This window comes from Triticum aestivum, chromosome 6D, assembly GCF_018294505.1.
Source record: "Triticum aestivum cultivar Chinese Spring chromosome 6D, IWGSC CS RefSeq v2.1, whole genome shotgun sequence".
Classification (NCBI taxonomy): Eukaryota; Viridiplantae; Streptophyta; class Magnoliopsida; order Poales; family Poaceae; genus Triticum; species Triticum aestivum.
The window spans coordinates 284,985,217-285,008,210 of NC_057811.1; positions in this window are offsets into that span (position 1 = coordinate 284,985,217).

A 22,994-nucleotide genomic window follows, 5' to 3' on the forward strand; every position below is an offset into this window, starting at 1 on the left:
CCCCCCGGACAGATTATGCAAAGAAAGAACATTTTCCTGACGTTGATAATTCCAGGGCCCAACTATCCGGGGAAAAATATGAATGTGTACATGCAGCCGCTTAAGGACGAATTGCAAGAAGCCTGGGATAATGGGTTCAAGACATACGACGCCTATAGCAAACGGAACTTCATAATGCGTGTCTGGTACATGTACTCGACGCATGACTTGCCGGCGTATGCGCTATTCGTTGGCTGGTGTGTGCATGGAAGGTTCCCGTGCCCCACATGCAAGGGAGCTCTTGAGTTTCGTTGGCTTCAGGCCGGTCGCAAGTTTTCTTGCTTCGACATGCATAGACAGTTCCTGAATCCTCGCCATAAGTTCAGGAAAGACAAGAAGAACTTCATCAGAGGTAGAGTTGTCAAAAACTCTGCACCACCTGCATTGACAGGCCAACAGACCCTGGATCAGTTAAACGCTCTCGAGCCAGATCCAGAGCGTCCAGGGTACTTCAAGGGGTATAATTCTAAGCACGCCTGGACTCACAAAACATGCTTATGGGATCTGCCTTACTTCAAAGACCTCCTTTGCCCACACAACATCGACGTGATGCACACTGAGAAGAATATCGCCGAGGCACTTTTTGGTACATTGTTCGGCATAGATGGGAAGTCAAAGGATAATACTAAGGCTAGAGTCGATCTGGAGGCGCTATGTGATAGGCCGTTACAAAACATGAAAGAACCGAAAGGAAAGCAGAACTGGACGAAGCCAAAGGCATGGTTCAATCTTGGAAGGCCAGCTATGAGGGAAATTATCTTGTGGGTGAAAATGCAGTTGATGTTCCCCGATGGGTATGCAGCGAATCTAAAGAGGGGAGCCAGTCTTGATAAATTGAAGATATTTGGTCTCAAGAGTCATGATTGGCACATATGGATTGAGCGGGTAATGCCGGTGATGTTGCGTGGCTTCATCCCTGAGGATGAATGGCTAGTACTGGCAGAACTCAGCTATTTCTTCCGTGTTCTTTGTGCGAAAGAACTATCGCCTGGCGTGCTAGAAGAAATGGAAGAGTTGGCGCCGGAGTTGATCTGCAAGTTAGAGAAGATCTTTCCACCGGGCTTCTTTAATCCAATGCAGCATTTGATTTTGCATCTCCCGACCGAGGCAAGATTGGGGGGGCCCGTGCAAAATCGTTGGTGCTACCCAACTGAGAGGATGCAGAAGACGCTTCGACAAAAATGTAAAAATAAACGTAGAATTGAAGCATCGATGGCTGAGGCATTCATCACTGAGGAGGCGGCAAACTTCGTGACAGCACACTACGAAGCCAAAAATCGTCATTTGCATAATCCGAAGCCTCGGTACAATGCTGACGACCCTAAAAAGGGTGGATCCAACCTCAGCCTATTCAAAGGGAATCTCGCACCAGCCAGTGTTTCAAATCCAGTATCTTTGGATAACGAAGAATGGCGGACCATTTCGTTGTATATCTTCAACAACCTGATAGAAGTGCGGCCGTACATCGAGTAAGTTCTCGGTACATTGTTTCGCAACTTCTATTTCCTTTGAACTGCTCTTATTCCTGGATATTTCATACAGTCGATACGTCGCCTTATTCTCGTATGGAGCGGTGATCCAAAAGGATTCTGTCGAAGAGTATGAGCTTCTCGCAAAGCAAGGAGGCGGCTATCCCGGTTTCATCTCTTGGTTCAAACAAACGGTAATTTCTATTAGACAATTTCATTTCATTCGCTAATTTGTGCGTAATGCAACAATCCTTTCATATTAAACTTGTAGGCTAATTCAGAGTCTATGGACGCCGAATTGAGACAAGTCGCTAATGGTTTTGACTATAAGGTCCGTTCATTTGACAAATACGACATCAACGGGTATCGCTTTCGTACCTATGGCAAAGAGCTATCTATGGCCGACCGAAAGTCTACAAATTGTTGTGTATCTGCTATCGGCGAAGGAGGTACCGAGTATTATGGGAGAGTTGAAGCAATTTATGAACTTCTATTCTATGGTGAAAACCCACCGAATGTCGTAGTCTTCAAATGTTATTGGTTTCAGCCGAAGGAGACTAGAAGGACTCATGAACATATAGGGCTAGTTGAAATCAACCAAAGCACCCATTTAGATGTTCCTGATGTCTATATTACGGCTCAACAGGCGACCCAAGTATTCTATCTACCGTGGGCCTGCCAAACTAATCCAAATCTGAAAGGTTGGGATGTCGTTTATGAAGTGCCGCCACGTGCTAGACTATCTCCCCCAAAGGAAGAGGATTATGAACCTCACATTAACCCAGACACATATGAAGGAGAATTCTTCCAAGAGACACGTCTTTCCAAAAAGCGTTTCAAGAACCGCTATACTTCACCCCAAAACATTGAAGTAGACAGCGACAGTGAATCCGACATCACCCCAGAGGAGGAACAAGAAGAGCCGGAACAAGAAGAGGTTACTGCTGCGGATGACCTGTCATTGCTTGACCGATTACGTCAAGGTGGCCTTCCACATGTTGATGCCACTGAACCCTATGAGCCCGTCATTGATTATAGTGATGATGATGATTATGCATTTATTGATGATACTGATCGAGATTATTAGTAGTGTCAGGTATTAAATTTTTTTATGTTGTACTTGATGATGATACACTTAAGTGATACACATATTATTATTCATGTCGGTCTTTTTTTTATGTTGTACTAATTTCGTTTACTGTTTGTCATGGCAGGTGTTGAAAGATGGTGGGCGCTGGTCGGGAGCGCGCCAAGGCCCCTTCTTCGTCGGCGCGTGGTGTGAGGTCTTCCATTCCACACGCACCTCTCCGCCGAGCGTTGCTGGACAGTATGGCGACACCGCCGGGCCCTTCTTCGTCGACCGCGGTGCCCAGCAGGGGACGAGGTAGGAAGAGAGGAGGTGGGGCACGTGGTCGCGGGAGAGGAGGTAGGGTGACTGCTACGGCGCCTTCCTCGCCGCCACCCCCAGCTGTTTCACCCGAGCACGTGACTGCTAGGGTGGACTCGTCCGAGGAGGAGGCTACACGGACTCCGGTCCACGAGCCTCCGGTCCACGGGTCTTGGGCCCACGAGCCTCGGGTCGACGGGCCTTCGGCCCACGAGACCCCGGAGGAGCACACGTCTGGATGGGGTACCTGGCCGGATCAGCCCGAGGAGCCGAGTGGCCATGCTGATGATGGCGGGGAGCCGACTGATATTGAGGAGGAGGGGGGCACCGTCTACCAGCGTGGTGCTACACGGCTCCCGTCCGTGCCGGCGACCCGCGAGCAGAGGTGGTTGATTTTCCCTGATGGGGAGAGGTAAGTGCATTTAATATTTTTGTACCTTCTGCATTCACGTTTCTTCAAATAACTAATGCGTTGGCCTTGTCATGCTGCAGGGGTTGGGACCACCATCATAGTGTCCGCCGGCCCAACTCCGTCCTTGGAGTTCTTTGCCGGCAAAACTTCCCGGGGTTTGTCACGTTGCCTGGTGAGGGTCGGCTTCCAGAGCTTGGATTGAGCTGGGAGCACTACTTGGCTGCCCCGGCCCCGCCGGATGAGATTATCGACGGTGTCTTGTGCGACACGAGGGCAGACGTGGTGATCAGAAAGTTCTGGGTAATTTCTCCTTTACACATTTAAAAATCTTCAACTAGCTAGTTATTAATTGTACTAATCAATATTGTCTCATTTGATTGCAGACATTCTACAGGTGTGAGGAGGGATACGAGGAGGACGCGGCACATGTTATCGAGAACGTCTGCAAGCGCCTACTACAGAACTTACGGCACGAGGCTCGGGTGCAGGCTGTTCGAGACTACTACGCCTTGCGTGGTATCAAGAAGACCAAGCCGGCGTGCCGCGATAAGTTCCTGAGTAAGGAGCAGTACATGAAGGTAATTCTTAAGGCCTTCTACTTAAGTTCCTTCATTTAGTAATTCTTAGCCGTAGCGCTCAAGTTTCTATTTGCTAACTTAGGCGCCTCCGAGATGGTGTGCGGATCGGATGGATTGTTGGGAGGTGTTGGTCAATGAGTGGTGCTCAAAAGAATGGCTAGCCCTCCACAACGAGGCCAAGGACAAACGTGCCCAAATGGAAGGTGTGCCACACCATCAAGGCAGCTCCAACTTATATCAGTTCGGGCGGAACTGGGTATGTGGTTTGCTTCATGATTCATGCAATTCATTCATCATGCTAGCTTGAGCCCTTTAATTACTAATTTACATTGTTTCTCTCTTTCAGGCACGCTACAATAAGGTGGATAAGGTGCCAGAGGTGTACGACCTGTATGCCATGGCCCACACTGCCTCTTTCAAGAAAGTCAAGGCATTCTCTCCGTCTGACCTCGATGATGCAAACAACTTCACCAACATCTCCTCCCACAACAAGCTCGTGAGATATAGAGATGAGGGGAAGGCGAGGAAAGGGGAGGACTTTAACCCGAGCCAGGGTCCCATTGATCCAGAGCTGGTGATGATATCTGGTGGCGGGAGGTCCCATGGCTCCATAGCCATTGGAGATGGACTTATCCGTTGTCCTAGCACTCTCCCGGAGATCAAGGCGCGCCAGTCGAGCTCCGCTCCTGAGATAAGGCCTCGTGAACGGCCAGTCCAACTCGCCATCAAGGTTAGTGATACGTACTCAGCTATCTTTCTCCATTACATTGTGTGCGCTTCCATCAATGATTACAAATGGTCATGTGAGTGGTGTTGCAGGCTGCTATACAGAGTGAGAGAGATAGAACGGAGAAACTTCTGGCGGAGGCGGCGGAGAGGCAGCGGGAGTTGGAGGAGAGGACGACAAAGATGTTGGAGGAGGAGAGGGCACGGAATGACATGCAGGCAAGGGCCATGTACGAGCTCCTTGTGGTAAGTTTCTTCTGCAGATTAGCCAAAACATTCATGTAGTGTTTGTCTCATTACTAACTAGTATGACTGAGTCGTCAAAACCAAATGTGCAGTCTGTGTGCGAGAAGACCGGTCAGACCGCTCCGCCGATGCCAGTGATTGCTCCTGGGACCACGGTGAGTTTAATTTGAATGGACATTACTTGCTAGTCTTAACATTTGAGTGTCATCATGCTAACAAGACATTGGAAATGATCTTTGGTGCAGCGTAACTCCAGACAAGCATCGCACGATCCTTCTCCAGCTACCGACACGAGCCAGCCCGCTCCTACACCTCCTGGATCATGGTAAGTTTATCTAGTGTTTTGCTTAACACATGCATAAAGACCTAGACTTAGCTTTATTTCCTCCAATGCTTACCATAATGACCTAGACTTAGCTTCTTCTCCTCCAAAATGACTTAATAAGCTTACTGACCTCCAAAACCATCCATTTTACCTAAGTTAGCTCTAAAACGATCTGTACTTAGCTTACTTATGTCAAAAATTGCATAATTAGCTTAGTTAGCTCATAAACGATCCATTTTACCTAAGTTAGCTCTAAAATGACCCATTTTACCTTGGTTAGCTTATAAATGATCCAGTTCATCCAAGTTAGCTCAAAAATGACCCATTTTACCTAGATTAGCTCCTAAATGATCCATTTTACCTACGTTAGCTTTAAAATGACCCATTTCACCTAGGTTAGCTCCAAAATGACCCATCTTACCTAGGTTATCTCATAAACGATCCATTTCAACTAATTTAGCTCATAAACGATCCATTTCACCAAGTTAGCTCAAAAACGATCCATTTCACCTAAATTAGCTCTTAAATGATCCATTTCACCTAAGTTAGCTCAAAAAGATCCATTTCAACTAAATTAGCTCATAAATGATCCATTTCACCTAAGTTAGCTCAAAAACGATCCATTTCAACTAAGTTAGCTCATAAATGATCCATTTCACCTAAGTTAGCTAAAAAACGATCCATTTCACCTTAGTTACCTCAAAAACGATCCATTTGACCTTAGTTAGCTCATAAACGACCCATTTCAACTAAGTTAGCTCATAAATGATCCATTTCACCTTAGCTAGCTCATAAACGACCCATTTCAACTTAGTTAGCTCATATATGATCCATTTCACGTAAGTTAGCTCATAAATGACATATACTTCTTGTTCTAGTCTTCTTCTTGTTCTACTCTTCTTGTTCTAGTCTTCTTATTCTAGTCACCTATTTCTAACTTTCTTATTTTGCCATTTTGCAGATTTCATTCACTTCATGGAAGCTAGCTTGCTATGGAGTGCTTGTTTATGTATGGATGGAACTTGCTTATGTATGAATGGATGGATGGAACTTGCTTATGTAATATGTATGGATGGAACTTGCTTATGTATGAATGGATGGAACTTGCTTATGTATGAATGGATGGAACTTATGTGCTGGATATATGTGATATGTTTGCTGTTAAATAGGCCTGTGAAATATATCTATATATGTCATATATATTTGCTGTGAAAATTGTTGGATTTAATAAAAAACAGAAAAAGAGCCAATATGCAGGCTCTTTGCCGTCTGCCACCGACGGCAACGGGCTCTTTGCCGTCAGCCGCAGACGGCAAAGAAGCCACGTGGCAGCCAACTGTGCTTCCTGGGAGCTGACCCATTTGGTCAGTTTGCCTACAGTGGCAGACGGCAAAGACACTAGAAAGTTTGCCTACAGTGGCAGACGGCAAAGACACTAGAAAGTTTGCCTACAGTGGCAGACGGCAAAGACACTAGAAAGTTTGCCATCAGTGGCAGACGGCAAAGACTTGCCGTCAGCGGCGGACGGCAAAGGCCTGCCGTTAGCCACTTAACGGACTGACAGCGCAATTATTGCCGTCTGCTCTCTTTGCCGTCCGCTGCAGACGGCAAAGGCCCTTTGCCGTCAGCCGCCAGGAAGCAGACGGCAAAGTAGCTCTTTGCCGGACCTTACTTTGCCGAAGCCTTTTGCCGTCCGCGGCTGACGGCAAAGGCCTTTGCCGTCCGCCGTTCATGCCTTTGCCGTCCGCCGTGGCAGACGGCAAAATAGCTGATTCCTGTAGTGCTTGGTTCTAAAAAACTGAGGGAAATACTTACGCTACTTTACTGCATCACCCTTTCCTCTTCAAGGGAAACCCAACGCAGTGCTCAAGAGGTAGCAACAGCCAACACTACTTTATCCTTGTGCTTCTTGCTGCATTTCTTGTTCTTCTTCTTCTGATTGGCGGTGTCATCGTCGTCCTCTGAGTCAACGTCGACACCATCTTCCTCACCGGGGAGTCGCCTCCCCTCCTCCGTTCGGGCACACTTATCCGCGAGAGTGTGTAGCACATTCACTGTCTTGGGAAACCGGACGTTCATCTTGGAACGTATCCTACGGTTGCGCACGTTGGACTGGAACACAACTATCATAGCTGCCGGGTGAATGTCTGGAATATTCCTGTGTACCTTGTTATACCTCTGCATGTACTTCCGCAAACTCTCTCCTTCATTCTGTGAGAGGAGCTTCAAGTCACTGGGCCATCCTGGTTCTTGATGACCGCCCGTGAAGGCGCCAACAATTTCATGGCACAGGTCAGTCCAGGTCGAGATGGATTTTTCCGGGAAGTGCATCAGCCATGACCTCACGTTTGGCTTGAATGCCAAAGGGGAGTAGTTGGCGAACACTTTCTCATCTCTTCCTCTGGCAACTTGAATAGCGATGGTGTAGATGCTCAAGAACTCTGCCGGGTTCAATCTTCCGTCATACTTTTCCTCTATCTCTGGCTTGAACGTGCGGGCAGATGGCCAACGGACTTGCCGCAGCTCGCGAGTGAAGGCGGGGCACCCAACCTCAAAAGGCAGGTAACCGTCTCCACCGGGCATGGGCTCATCGACGTCGGGGCCATTGCGCCTATCGGACTGGCGGCGGGTTTCGCGACGTCGCTTGATGGTGACGCGTGCGTCCTCCCTCCGCCTGTCTTCTAGGGCCTGTCGCTGATCTCGACATGCCCGAGGATCGGATGAAGCCATCGATACATTGTCGGGTTCTTGGTCGCGTGGCTCTGGCTGCGGCTCCTGCGCTGGCTGCCGCAGAGGGGACTGCACAGTGGGGGTGCCCCCTTCGGTACGGCTAGCGGCTCGGGCTGTCATCGCCGCCCGCGGAGGCCATGGCGGGCCTGTTCGCTATGACCCCCCCCCCCCCGCCTCGGCGAAACCAATCAAGCTCTGAATGGTGGCTCTCCATTCATCCATTTAATCGGCCGCCGGCGGCAATCTCAACAGGAGTTGGGCCCGAGCCATGGCCTCCAAAGTGGTGCTCGGCATGGACGACATCGCAGGTCACGACGTCGCCCGGCTTCTGACAGTGCCAGTAGTGTTGGCACCATGCTCTCGCCGCCGTGAGCCGGTCGCCAACGTGGTGTGGTGATGAGGTGGATGCACTCGGGGATTGGCGACCCCATCTGGCCCATCGTCTTGGCTAGCTTGTTTCAGGGGTGGCGCGTGCCCTGAAGCCGCGCCCGTAGCGTGGGCGGCCAGGGCATCGCGGTTCGCTCCAGAGCGAGCGCCATCGCTGCGGCCGCGCTCTTCAGCAGGGCGGAGATGGAATAATCTCTCCACCTGCACCTCGTGGAGCGCGGCCGCTGGGATGTTGTTGATGTTGTCCTCCTCTGGTGCCTCCAGGTCCCGTTTCGGCCGCAAGGGGAATGGCAGCGGCGCCGCCCGCGCCGGGCACGTCCCCCGCGGCGTCCACATTCCTGTGTGCCCCTGTAGCCCCCACGATATCAGCGGCCGCATGTAAAGGGGACTTCAAGGTGGATGGGTGAGCCGTGGCATCGGGCTTTTTTTTGGGCACCATAGATGACGAAGCCGTTGATGGAGAAAATGGTGATGAAGATGACGCGCTGCTTACACCCTCGGGTTCACGCAAGCGCTTCCCCCTACTTGTTGCGCCAAAGATGTCATGGGAAAACACGGCCACCTATGAGGCCATCGGCCCCTTGTGGTTCGGCAAGGGGGAAGGGCGCGTTGCACAAAGAGCGGAGAGCATAGAGCAGCACGACAACATTGACACGGGCAGTTTTTACCCAGGTTCGGGCCGCCGCGAAGCGTAAAACCCTACTCCTGCTTTTGGAGGATTGATGTGTGGACGATGTGGAGACACGGCCCTCTTGCCCGGCAAGGTTGCCTCGGGACGAGAGCAGGTACATGCGTATGAGTTTGCAGAGGTCTGAATCCTTGCTAAGGTAGCCATGGCCCTCCTTTTATAGGTCAAGGGGTTACCACAATGGCAAAACAGGCATTATCCCATGATTAGATAGCCACAATGCTATCATACCTAACTCTGCAGACAGGACAAGGCGCATTAAATGTGCCGCCTAGTGTCACATCGTGGGTGCAGCTCGGCAAGTCTTGCCATGCCATTCAGCCACCTTCTCGCCTGTCTGCATGACACGTCCCTGGACGGGTGTCATTTGGAGGTGATTTCCTTCAGAAATGGCTACCACGTACCAAGTAACAGCCACTTAATCGCTTGGGGGATCGACACCGCACCGATAGGTGACTTGCGTTGTTGTGAGGTGGAGCGGTGGAGCCCTGGTGGGGTAAGCCACCCTCGGCATCCCTGACAAGCCTGCTGGGGGAGTCTTGAGACTTGTCTTCGGGGTAACCTAGACCCCGCCAGGCTGGCCTGCTTGGCAAGGGAGGTTTTTCCTTAGTGATATCTTGCTCCTTTGGTTCGTCTTGGTCTTCTTGATCCGCCCTTTGATTTCTCAAAGAGCTTATCTCTTCTGCTTGGCCTTGTCTTGGATGCTGCAACCTTGCTCTTAAGCCTGTGTACAGTGTGGGCAACACACCTGGGGTTTGTTGCACCGACAGACAAACTCTTTATCACCTCCATAACCGAGAAACATTTCCTTAGTCCTAAGGATAATTTTGACTGATGTCCAGTGATCTACTCCTGGATCACCAGTGTACCCCCTTGCCAAACTCATGGCTACACAATAGGTCTGATACACAGCATGGCATACTTTATAGAACCTATGGTTGAGGCATAGGTAATGACTTTCATTCTCTCTCTATCTTCTACCGTGGTCGGGTTTTGAGTCTTACTCAACTTCACACCTTACAATATAGGCTAGAACTCCTTCTTTGAATGATCCATTTTAAACTCCTTCAAAATCTTGTCAAGGTATGTACTCATTGAAAATCTTATCAAGCGTATTGATCTATCTCTATAGATCTTGATGCCTAATATGTAAGCAGCTTCACCGAGGTCTTTCATGAATTTTTTTATTCAAGTATCCTTTTATGCTATCCAGAAATTCTATATCATTTCTAATCAGTAATATGTCATCCACATATAATATCAGAAATGCTACAGAGCTCCCACTCACTTTATTGTAAATACAAGCTTCACCATAAGTCTGTATAAAACCATATGATTTGATCACATCATCAAAGCGTATATTCCAACTCCGAGATGCTTGCGCCAGTCCATAGATGGATCGCTGGAGCTTGCACACTTTGTTAGCATCTTTAGGATCGACAAAACTTTCTGGTTGCATCATATGCAACTCTTCTTGAAGAAATCCATTAAGGAATGCAGTTTTGACGTCCATTTGCTAGATCATAAAATGCGGCAATTGCTAACATGATTTGGACATACTTAAGTATCGCTACGGGTGAGAAAGTCTCATCATAGTCAACCCTTGAACTTGTCAAAAACCTTCCGCGACAAGTCGAGCTTTGTAGATAGTGACATTACTATCAGTGTATGTCTTCTTCTTGAAGATCCATTTATTCACAATGGCTCGCCGATCATCGGGCAAGTCCACCAAAGTCCACACTTTGTTCTCATACATGGATCCTATCTTAGATTTCATGACCTCAAGCCATTTATCAGAATCTGGGCTCATCATAGCTTCTTCATAGTTCGTAGGTTCGCCATGGTCTAATAACATGACTTCCAGGACAGGATTACCATACCACTCTGGTGCGGAACGTGCTCTGTTCAACCTACGAGGTCTAGTAGTAACTTGATCTAAAGTTTCATGATCATCATCATTAGCTCCCTCTCTAGTTGGTGTAGGCAGCACAGGAACGGATTTCTCTGATGTGCTACTTTCCAAATTGAGAGAAGGTACAATTACCTCATCGAGTTCCACTTTCCTCCCACTCACTTCTTTCGAGAGAAAATCCTTCTCTAGAAAGGATCCATTCTTAGCAACAAAGATCTTGCCTTTAGATCTTTGGTAGAAGGTGTACCCAATTGTTTCCTTAGGGTATCCTATGAAGACGCACTTCTCCGATTTGGGTTCAAGCTTATCAGGCTGAAGCCTTTTGACATAAGTGTCGCAACCCCAAACTTTAAGAAACAACAGCTTAGGTTTCTTGCCAAACCATAGTTCATACGTGTCGTCTCAACAGATTTAGATGGTGCCCTATTTAACGTGAATGCGGCTGTCTCTAATGCATAACCCCAAAACTATAGTGGTAAATCAGTAAGAGGCATCATAGATCGCACCATATCTAATAAAGTACGGTTACGACATTCAGACACACCATTACGCTGTGGTGTTCTTGGTGGCGTGAGTTGTGAAACAATTCCACATTGTTTTAAATGAAGGCCAACCTTGTAACTCAAACATTCGCCTCTGCGATCAGATCATAGAAACTTTATTCTCTTGTTACGATGTGTATTACCGAGAGGGCCCAGAGATACCTCTCCGATACTCGGAGTGACAAATCCTAATCTCAATCTATGCCAACTCAACAAACACCTTCGGAGATACCTGTAGAGCATCTTTATGATCACCCAGTTACATTGTGATGTTGAATAGCACACAAGGTATTCCTCCGGTATCTGGGAGTTGCATAATCTCATAGTCGAAGGAACATGTATTTGTCAACGAGATAGCAGCAGCAATAAGCTGAAGGATCAATATGCTAAGCTAACGGCGGGTCTTGTCCATCACATCATTCTCCTAATGATGTGACCCCGTTATCAAATGACAACTCATGTCTATGGTTAGTGTCGGATTATGGGATCCAGCAAAACCCTTGAGTTTCAAACACTGGGGTGTGCACGAAGATCTCTCTCCCCCTAGCTCACGCTCTCGCCATGATCTCAAAGCCTAGCTCGCCGAACTCGAGGAACAAGGGACACAAGAGTTTATACTAGTTCGGGCCACCGATGTGGTGTAATACCCTACTCCAGTGTGGTGTGGTGGATTGCCTTGTAGGCTGAGGATGAACAAGTACAAGGGAAGAACAACCTCCTGAGGAGAAGCGTTCTCGAGCTCGGTGAGCTTGTGCGTGTGAGGATGGAATGGGTCCGATCCAAGATCAGTTGCCTCCTACGGTGGTGGCTAGTCCTATTTATAGAGGCCCGGGTCCTCTTCCCAAATATTAGGCGGGAAGGGATCCCACAACGGCCAAAGTACAAGCTATCCTGACAAAAGGTGGTCTTCGCCTGCCAAAGGCTCTGGTGGTGACGCCATCGTGGGCTCCGCGATGACCTCTGTCCTGCCGTCCTGCTGGTCTTGGTCTCGTTGCACCGATATGGAAACCTTTGCCTGATGCCTCGGGACTCCTCGCCTGCGCTTGCCCCTTTAGCACCAAAGAGGCAACTGGTACTCTGCGCCCGTTGGCGCCCGCCTGGCCTTGGTCGTCATGGCTCACGTCATGCGGTCCTCGCGATGTGCCCCTTGCATAGATCTCTCCGCTCCTCGGGAACCAGCCTAGGGAGGTCGCCCCTGTGGAGGTCTTGTGTCGTCCGCCTCGCGAGGCTTGACCCCTCGCAAGGGTCTTGAGTGGTTGTTGATGAAGATGGGCCATACTAGGACGCTGGATGAGCCATGCCCTGGGCCGCAGGCAGGCAAGTCTGGGTACCCCCATTCCCAAGACGCTGACAGTAGCCCCCAGGCCCAAGGCACGCTCGGACTTGGTTTCGAGGTGAAGCCAAGGGGCGAGTGCGGAGCGCCACGGGCCCCAACAGCCTGCGGCCTTGATTGACGCGTGGCGATTGACGGGACGTGGGCGTCTCCGCTTCCACACGCTGCCTCGGCAACTGCCCGAATTGACGAGTCCCTGCTGCATGCAGAAGAAAATCCATCATTACCTTCGATCGTGGAGGCCGGCGATTGGCCTCCTCCTGGCTATAAATGGGGGGGCGGAGCCCCCGCTGCCCATCTCTTCCTTCGTTCCTCTTGCTCTGTCTTCTTTGCTTCACTGCCTCGCCACGTCACCCATGGCGCCGATGAAGTGGTTCTCTACTGCGGAGAAGGGGAAGGCTCGTCAAGAGGGGCCCAGCTCTCCTCCGCCCAAGAGGGGGCGCGGTCGCCCTCGCAAGCATGCCGTGACCCTCGCTGTGGCTCCTCGTGGGCGAGGGCGGATCTCTTCGGGGTCCGGTGCCGCCCCGGGCGGCCGAGGCGGCGCTTCTCTGCCTAGTGGAAACCGCCTGAGGCGTGGCGGGTCCGTCGGCGGGGAGAGGCGTGCCATGGTCACCCGGCCTCCCCGGCCACGCTTCCACTGAGCGGAGATGCTGCCGGAGTTCATTGTGTGGTCGGAGAACCCGACCGGCACCTGGCTCCAGCTTCCGCGCTTCCTTGCCGGGGAGCTGGCGACCGCGGGCCCCGGCGGCCTCTGGCTGTGGGCGGACAGCTGCTGCAGCAAGGCCTCGTGGGTCGCGGTGGAGATCTCCGTCGCGGGCAATGTAGCCCTAGCCCGCGGCTGGCAGACGTTTGCCCGCGCGCGCGTGGTCGGAGCAGGTGGTGCACCCTCAACTTCAAGTATGACGGCGCCGTGACCCTCTTTCTGAGGGTGTTCGGGGAAGATGGTTGCCGCGCTGGGTGCTGCCCTGAAGGCAGCGATGGTGACGAAGTGCTCGGCCTTGGCGATGGCCGCGACGAAGACGAGGGCGAGCTCGCCCTTGGTGATGGCCGCAGCTCGTCCGGCAGCGGCGGCTCCTCCTCCGGCGAAAGGTCCAGCAGCTGCTGCTATGACCAACCGCCCCTTCGCCGGGCTCGCTTCGAGGACGATGGTGGGTTGTCCCGTCGTCGTGCCCCAGTTAAGCACGAGGAGGGCTTCGGCTGAGTTTGGGGAAGCGCCGAGAGCTGGTTCTCGTGAGTAGCCGCGGGCGTGGGAGCCGCTTTTGCCTGTTGTTTCTTTCTTTCCTTCCTGCATCGTAGGAAACAAGTATGGGGCCCCACGGGGGCGTATGATGAACCGTGATGCTTTTCCTACCTTATGCCATGTTTATTGCTTCTGAGTCGTGTTGTGGCGTCAATACTTTACGTAGGCATATAAGGAAAACTTAGCTCGATATGCCTGAAGTAGTTTCCACCTCGCGAGGGCAACCTCGTGAGGGCGCACATCTCCCAGCACCTGATGAGGCTTCCCTGCTGCGGACTTGGGGAGCGTCCAGAGACTGCGAAAATTCCTTAAGAAGCCCTTATTCCTCCCTGCTCAAGGCCCCGGCATGGCCGGTCATAGCCTAGCGCACCACGTCGCGGTACCCGTGGGGCACGGACTTAAAAGGAGGTGCACCGGTCGCGAGCTCGAACGAGGGTGCCTCGTGGAGATCAGGGAGCGCTTACGCATGCACCTGCCCAGCCCCCTTGCGAGGCGTGCGAGGGAGAGCATCGGACAAAATAGAGAACCGAGGGAAGAAATAGAAGGAAAAGGGGATCGAACCAAACCATCGAAAAACACCAGAATTCAAATTTCCACTAAAGAGGGGCAGGCCAACTTCGGAAAGCAAATGAACAGCCGCGTCCGGCACCTAGTCTAGTCTTCTGACCAGCGCGGAGCTAAGTGATGCCACTAGGACGTGGGGGGAGCCCCCGAGGCCCGAGGGCGGCACTCCGGAGACTCCGGGGCGTGTACAGCCCCACTCATTATTATGTGAGAGTGTCATGGGCGGAGACCTTCACAGGCACTGGGCCTTGCTTCATGGGTAGAACTTCCGGAGGTGCTGGATGTTCCAGGCGTTCTGGATGGGGATCCCGTCCTGCGTCTCCAGGCGTGCGGCGCCAGGCCTGGAGACACGGGCGATCCTAAACGGGCCCTCCCACATGGGCGAGAGCTTGTGCAGCCTTTTCCTGGAGAGCACCCGCCTCAGGACGAGATCACCCATCTCAAGTGTCCTGGAGCGAACGCTGCGACAGTGGTACCGTCGCAGCGCCTGCTGGTATCTTGCCGCCCGGAGCGAGGCTTCACGGCGGCGTTCCTCCCCCAGCACAAGGTCCATCCCCCGCATGGCGTCCTGCTGCGTTTCATCAAACGCCAGGACCCATGCGCAGCGATGCCTGACCTCGGGAGGGAGAACCGCTTCTGCTCTGTAGACGAGGAAGAACGGGGTCTCGCCTATTGGCTTGGTGGCGGTGGTGCGGATGGACCATAGCACAGACTGGAGCTCTTCGTGCCAGCCTCTGCTGCAGGCCTTGAGCTTCTTCTTGAAGGTCCTGGTCTTGAGGCCCCTCAAAACCTTCGCATTGGCGCATTCGGCTTGGCCATTGCTCCTGGGGTGTGCCACCGAAGCGTAGCAGATCTACGTTCCAAGGTTAGCACACTATGTCTTGAAGCGGTTGCTAGTGAACTGTGAGCCGTTGTCGGTGATGATGCGGTTAGGAACCCCAAACCGGCTCACGAGGCCCTTGATGAACTTAACTGCGGACCCGGCCATGATGGTGCGGACGGCTTCCACCTCTGCCCATTTGGTGAATTTGTCGATGGCGACGTAGAGGTATCAGTAGCCCCCAAGCGCTCGCGGGAATGGGCCCAGGATATCCAGCCCCCAGACCGCGAAAGGCCACGAAAGTGGGATAGTCTGGAGGCCCTGGGCCGGCTGGTGGATCTGCTTGGCATGGAATTGGCAGGCCTCGCAGGACTTCACCAGCTTGGTTGCGTCGTTGAGTGCCGTGGGCCACTAGAACCCGCTGCGGAACGCCTTGCCGACCAGGGTCCGCGACGGCGAGTGATGCCCACAGTCTCCGCCATGTATGTCAGCTAGCAACTCGTTCCCCTGCTCCCTGGAGATGCATCGCAAGGAAACATCATTTGGTTGCCTTCTGTATAACTCACCATCCTGTATGTAGTACGCCGTAGCCTGCCGGGCCACGCGCTCCGTGTCCTCCTCTTTCTCCGGCAGCGTCCCTTTCGCCAGGTATGTCTTGAACTCCTCGGTCCAGCACCCCTCCTGAGGTTCAAGCGCCAGGAGCAGGCGCGCGCCTGTGGTAGGGCCACAGGTGGGGGCTCCCGAGGCCGGTGGTTGGGGGAGCTCCTCCCGAGACGGTGCAAGCCCCACAGCTGGGGGTGCTACCGAAGGCTTGAATAGTCGCTCTTCAAAGACGCCTGGCTCTTGGGGCAAGCGCTTGGATGCCCTTCTGGCGATGTCGTCGGCTTCCTGGTTCGTGCCGCGAGGCACGTGTTGCAGCTCCAGGCCTAAGAACTGCTTCTCCATCTTGCGCACCTCCGTGAGGTACGCCTCCATGTGCTCGTCCTTCGGCTCGTACACCTTGTTGGAGAAGTTGACGAGGAGCTGCGAATCGCCCTTGACGGTGAGACGTTTTACCCCCAAGGCCGTGGCGGCCTTGAGGCCGGCGATCAACCCCTCGTACTCCGCAATGTTGCTTGAGACCTTCTCGCCCCGCTGGAAGCAGAGCCGCACGGCGTAGTAGAGCTTGTCTTGGTTGGGCGAGATGAGCACGGCTCCAGCCCCCGCGCCTTGGCGTGTGAAGGCGCTGTCGAAGTACATGGCCCAACTATCTGGTGCCTCACTTCCTGGCGAGAAAGATAGGCTCTTGCCAACTTCAGGTTCCGGGGCGTCGGTCCATTCGGCCACGAAGTCGGCTAGGGCGGCCCCCTTGATGACCCTGGTTGTGCTGAACTCAAGCTGAAATGCCTGAAGTTCGATGTTCCACTCGGCGACCCTTCCCGCGGCATTAAGGCTCCGGAGCACCCTCTCCAGTGGGTAAGATGAGACGACTTTGATCGGGTGGCCTTGGAAGTAAAGGCGCAGCTTGCGTGAGGCCACCAGGAGTGCGAGCAGAAGCTTCTGTGGCATGGGGTATCGTGCCCTCGCGTCCCGCAGTACCATGCTGACAAAGTATACTGGGTGCTCAATGAGGGCGGGAGCGTCGATGGAGCCCGCGTCTACCGGAGGTTGGGGCATCCCGTGAGGTGATGGGACCTCAAGAGACTGGTCATCCATTGGGGCCTCTGCAGGCCCGAGAATGCCGTCTTGCTGGCCCTGATCATTCGTTGGCGTTGTTGCAGCCTTTGTGGCATCCTCTTGGTGCCGCATCGCCCCAGCTGGAGGTGCGGCACGGCGCGGCGGACTCTTGGCCTGGCGCTCTTCCCGAACCGCCACTAGCACCGCGCTGGCAAAGTAGGGAGTGGTGGCAAGGTAAAGCACCAGGGGCTCGAGGGGGCGAGGCGCCGCCATCACCAGAGGGCTGGTCAGGTATCTCTTGAGGTCTTGAAACACCAGGTCGGCCTCCGGGGTCCACTCGAAAGGGCCCTTCTTCTTCATCAGCTTGAAGAATGGCAGGGCGCGCTCCCCCAGCTTGGAGATGAAGCGCCCTAGCGAGGTCACGCAGCCCGCAAGCTTCTAGATTTCCTTGAGAGTTTGTGGTGGGCTCATGTCTTGTATCGCCTTGACCCTCTCCGGGTTAGCCTCGATCCCCCTGTGGGACACGAGGAAGCCCAGCAGCTTGCCGGAGGGAACACCGAACACGCACTTCTCTGGGTTAAGCCGTAGGTCCACCTGGCGCAGGCTTGCGAAGGTCTCGTCCAGGTCCTGAATCAGAGTTCTCGCCTCCCGAGACTTTACCACGATGTCGTCAATGTAAGCCTCCGCATTCCTCCCGAGCTGCTGCCCCAGGGTGATGTGCATCAGCCGTTGGAAGGTCGCCCCTGCGTTGCGCAGCCCGAACGACATGCAAGTGTAGCAGTGTACCCCGCACGGGGTCAGGAAGGCCGTCTTCTCAACATCCTCCACCGCTATCTTGATCTGGTGGTAACCCAAAAAAGCGTCCATGAAGCACAGCAGGTTGCACTCAGCGGTGGAGTCGACAATCTGGTCGATGCGCGGAAGCGGGAACGAGTCTTGAGGGCAGGCTTTGTTGAGGTTGGTGAAGTCGACGCACATGTGTTCCTTCCCGCCTTTCTTGGGCACCACGACGGGGTTCGCCAGCCACTCGGGGTACCGGACCTCATGGATAACATCCGCTGCGTGCAGCTTGCGGGTCTCCTGGATGATGAAGGACCGCTTCTCCGTGGATTGGCGTCGCGCCTTTTGCTTCACGGGGCGCACGTTGGGGCAACCCCTCAAGTGGTGCTCGATCACCCCCCTTGGGACCCCCACTAGCTGCTTGGGCTCCCAGGCGAATACCTCCTTGTTCGCGCGCAGAAACTGCACCAGTGCCTCCTCTTGGTCTGGGTCGAGGTTGGCGCCTATGGTGAGGGTGGCTCCCGAGGACCCGTCCTCCTCGACCGGCACTTGCTTCGTTTTGGCTCGATCCTGAGTGAACAGCTGCTTCTTTTTCGCTGGCGCGGCTTCCTTAGCCCTGGAGTGGCTTTATCGGCCGGACAGGTTGTAGCTGCAGTCCCGAAGGCGAGCTTGAGGGCTGTCAGGGCCTCCTTGGTGTCTCCAGCTACGGCGAGGACGCCTTTGCTCCCGGGCATCTTCATGAGGTTATAAGGAGGATGGGTGGCCGCCATGAACTAGGCCAAGGCCGGGTACCCGAGGATGGCGTTGTACAGGAGGCCGATGCAAGCGATGTCGAAGTTGATAAGCTCGGTGCGGTAGTTGTCGCGGGTGCCAAAAGTCACGAGGAGGCTGATTTGCCCTAGGGGGCTGTTAGAGCCGCTGCCGACTCCGGAGAAGGGCTTGGTAGGACGGAGCCATTCGTGCGATACGTGAATCAAGTCGAAAGCCTCCACAGAGAGCACATTAAGGCCAACCCCACCGTCGATGAGGGTCTTGGTGATGGCTACGTTGCAGATGGTGGGCGTGCAGAGCATTGGAAGCGCGCCCGAGCTTGCGGTGGTCGCGGGGTGGTCGCTTGAGTCGAAGGTGATGTCGGCCTTGGGTGCCGCCCCTCCTGGAGGGGCCCCCTGCTGCACGGAGGCCGCACCAATCTGGCGGAAGAACTGCTTGACATGGCGGTCGGAGGGCGGCGCCCGCGAGCCGCCGAGGATGGCCGCGACAGCGACAGGCGCGGGCCCGAAGCGCGCAACGAAAAGGCCGCGCAGCTCCTCCCAAGAGGCCACAGAAGATCCCGGCAGGTTGAACAGCCAGGCACGCGGCGCGCCAACAAGGGCCATGGGGAACCAGTTGGCCATGACCTTGTCGTCGCCTCCTGCCTCCAGAACAGCATCCTCATACGCCAGGAGGAAGGCTGACGAGTCCGCCGCGCCATCATAGCGGGGTGGCATCTCCGGCATGAACTTGTGTGGCCACCGCACCCGCCGCAAGGCGGGGGCGAGGACCCTGAGCCCCCTGGTGTCGCCGCGGGCACTCGTCGGTCCAGCTGGAGGAGCGGCGCCGGCCATGGGGGCCGAACGGAGAGGTGATGTTGCGGGGGAAGCGAAGCTTCGGCGCACCCCTACCTGGCGCGCCAAATGTCGGATTACGGGTTCCGGCAAAACCCTTGGGTGCGCACGAAGATCTCTCTCCCCCTAGCTCACGCTCTCACCATGATCTCAAAGCCTAGCTCGCTGAACCCGAGGAACAAGGGACACAAGAGTTTATACTGGTTCGAGCCACCGATGTGGTGTAATACCCTACTCCAGTGTGGTGTGGTGGATTGCCTTGTAGGCTGAGGATGAACAAGTACAAGGGAAGAACAACCTCCTCAGGAGAAGCATTCTCGAGCTCGGTGAGCTTGTGCGTGTAAGGATGGAATGGGTCCGATCCAAGATCAGTTGCCTCCTACGGTGGTGGCTAGTCCTATTTATAGAGGCCCGGGTCCTCTTCCAAAATATTAGGTGGGAAGGGATCCCACAACGGCCAATTCAAAGGGGGACAACTAGTACAAGCTATCCTGACAAAAGGTGGTCTTCGCCTTCCAAAGGCTCTGGTGGTGACGCTGCTGTGGGCTCCGCGGTGACCTCCGTCCTGCCGTCCTGCTAGTCTTGGTCTTGTTGCACCGATATGGAAACCTTTGCATGATGCCTCGGGACTCCTCGCCTGCGCTTGCCCCTTTAGCACCAAAGAGGCAACTGGTACTCTGCGCCGCTGGCCCCCGCCCGGCCTTGGTCGTCATGGCTCACGTCATGCGGACCTCGCGAGGTGCCCCTTGCATAGATCTCTCCGCTCCTCGGGAGCCAGCCTAGGGATGTCGCCCCTGTGGAGGTTTTGTGTCGTCCGCCTCGCGAGGGTCTTGAGTGGTTGTTAATGAAGATGGGTCGTACCAGGCCGCTGGATGAGCCACGCCCTGGGCCGCAGGCAGGCAAGTCTGGGTACCCCCGTTCCCAGGACGCCGACAGTTAGGAAACCTTAACCATCTTTGATCAACGAGCTAGTCTAGTAGAGGCTCACTAGGGACATGGTATTTGTTTATGTATCCACACATGTATTTAAGTTTCCGGTCAATAGAATTCTAGCATGAATAATAAACCTTTATCATGATTTAGGAAATATAATAATAACCATTTTATTATTGCCTGTAGGGCATATTTCCATCAGTGTCGTCGTCCTCAAGAGCGACGACGAGGACGCGCCTGGGCTGTCCAACCCCCCACGCATCGGCGACGTTGGTCAGGGGTGTAGCAGGGACGGCGGGGACGGTGGCGATGACGATGATGACGACGGCGGTGGTGACTACACCCGGTTGTACAGGCTCCTCGGCACGTAGAAGGCGGGCGGCGGCGGGCGGCGACATAGTAGTGCTAGGCGTAGTTGTAGTTTTTAGTTTATGGTTTTAAGTTTTTGTACAAATATCAATGAAATCGCCTAGTCTAGATGAATTTGTGGTGTGTTTGGCCGAATTTTGACCGATTTCCTGTTTCAAAAAATGGCGTGTGGGGGGCCTTGGGGCGATGGCTGGAAACCAAACCGCCCCACGCCGAAATTATCGCCAGCGCGCCCCCAGGCGGCGCTATTTCAAGCCCCTGGGGGGCCGAACGGCTGGAGATGTTCTTATACAAATCGGATAGTGAGTCCAACTTTTAAATTTGTAAGTGATTTTAACTTGATTCCCTGGAAATGAAAACCAGAAACTTCTTAGTTGTGTAACATCCTGGCTTACTAGGAATGATATATTACCTCATATCAACAAGGAATTCCTTCTTTTCCGGGAACTCATCCGCAAGGAATCTCAAAGTTAAGTGTCCTTGCCTTGGAGTAATTTGTGGATGGGTGACCAACTGGGAAGGATCTCAGATGCGCACAGTGAGGACAAAATGTGCAGAAAGGACTAGTAGTGGTCCATGGGGCTAGTCTAGATCCCTCTAGGTGTAACGACAGTGGACCGGTGTTGTGCACGAGGCATTACAAATGGTATCACAGATGACTCTCACGGTTACATAGACATGTGTAGCTTAGTGGTGCAAACATGTACATGGCGCGTGTGGCTCATCGTGGCACACGACATGGGCACATGTGGATGATGTCAATAGCGCGTTTAGACATGTGTTAAGGGGGGGTGTTCCTGCTGAGCCGACCAGGAAGTTGGTTCCTTTGAGTGGGGTGTGTGTAACATCTTGGCTTGCTATGAAAAATAGACTACTCATATCAACAAGGAACCCATACGCAAGGAACCTCAAAGTTAAGCGTCCTTGCCTTGGAGTAATTTAAGGATGGTCCTTAGAGCAATTTGAGGATGAGTGTCCAACTAGGAAGTTGATCTCAGATGCATATGAGTGAGGACAAAGTGTGCACAAAAGACTAGTGTTGCATCAGATCCTGTTAGATGTAACGGCCGGGAACCGATTGCTGTTGCTAAGGCGTTACAGACATCAACTCTTCCTGACATTAATCGCCCGTTGTTGTTTGCGAGAAGAGTAGAAAAATGTGTGTTTTACATCTGTCATAAATGAAACGAACATTAGTGGCGTTTTTTCATTCTTTTCGGAGCTTTGCTAAGACTACCCACAATGGGAGTAACATAAGTGGTAACATCACACATATTTAGGCAAAATAAATGATGTGACAAGTAATTAATGAAGAAAGAGAGGCGTGTGGTAACATAGCTAGTTACTGTAACATCACCCATATCAAGACAAGACGAGTATACAACCTAATAAATGATGTGATGCATGACACCACATATTATGTTACTCCCCACTATAGAGGTAATAACATAGACTAGTAGCATGTGCATGCTACTACTCTAAGTTACTCCCTACTGTGACTAGTCTAAGAGATAAACTTACCCACGAGGTCAAACTGCCTTAAGAAGGCGAGATATGCTTCTTGCGTAATGTTTTGCTTAAATGCTTAATTATGATTCATTCAATGGCCGATTAGTGGTTCAATCAAGACCCTGCAATAGTTCATTTACTAAATGTTAAGCAGAACACATATTTTCAATGTTCCAGCCTTAATTTCACAAGAGGCACCCTTGGATTGTTTCATGGTGCTATTATAATATATCAACTTGATTGTTTACCGTACTTACAGTCACTGATTAGCCTGGTTATAAAAGAAACTGAAACCATGCCCGACATAATTCGGGAGTGCTCCTTTTTTCACTTCACCTGTCTATGAAGAAGAATGACATTAACTCGAATGCGCACGAGTGTGCGTATCATTCATTAAATAAGAGAGTGGGGGTGGGGAGCCCCAATCCACCAATACAAGTTTAGTCCTTATTTACATGCCGGATTTCATCCGGCCTACCGATTACAAATACAAACTACGTCTACTCAGATTACTACCCACTCCACCGGCCACATGTCTTCTCCTATCAGGCCTACCTTCGTCCAGGACGCACGTTCCTCCCTTAGCTTACTCGTTACCCATGGCAGCGATGGAGTTGCGCAGTTGAAGACTATATCGTTCCTATGTTTCTAGAGCGTCCACATTCCCAGCATGCATATGGCCCGAGTTGACTTGCAGTGCAATACGCTAGCGTCCTGTCCTTCACACCAGCTAACCAAGGTCTCA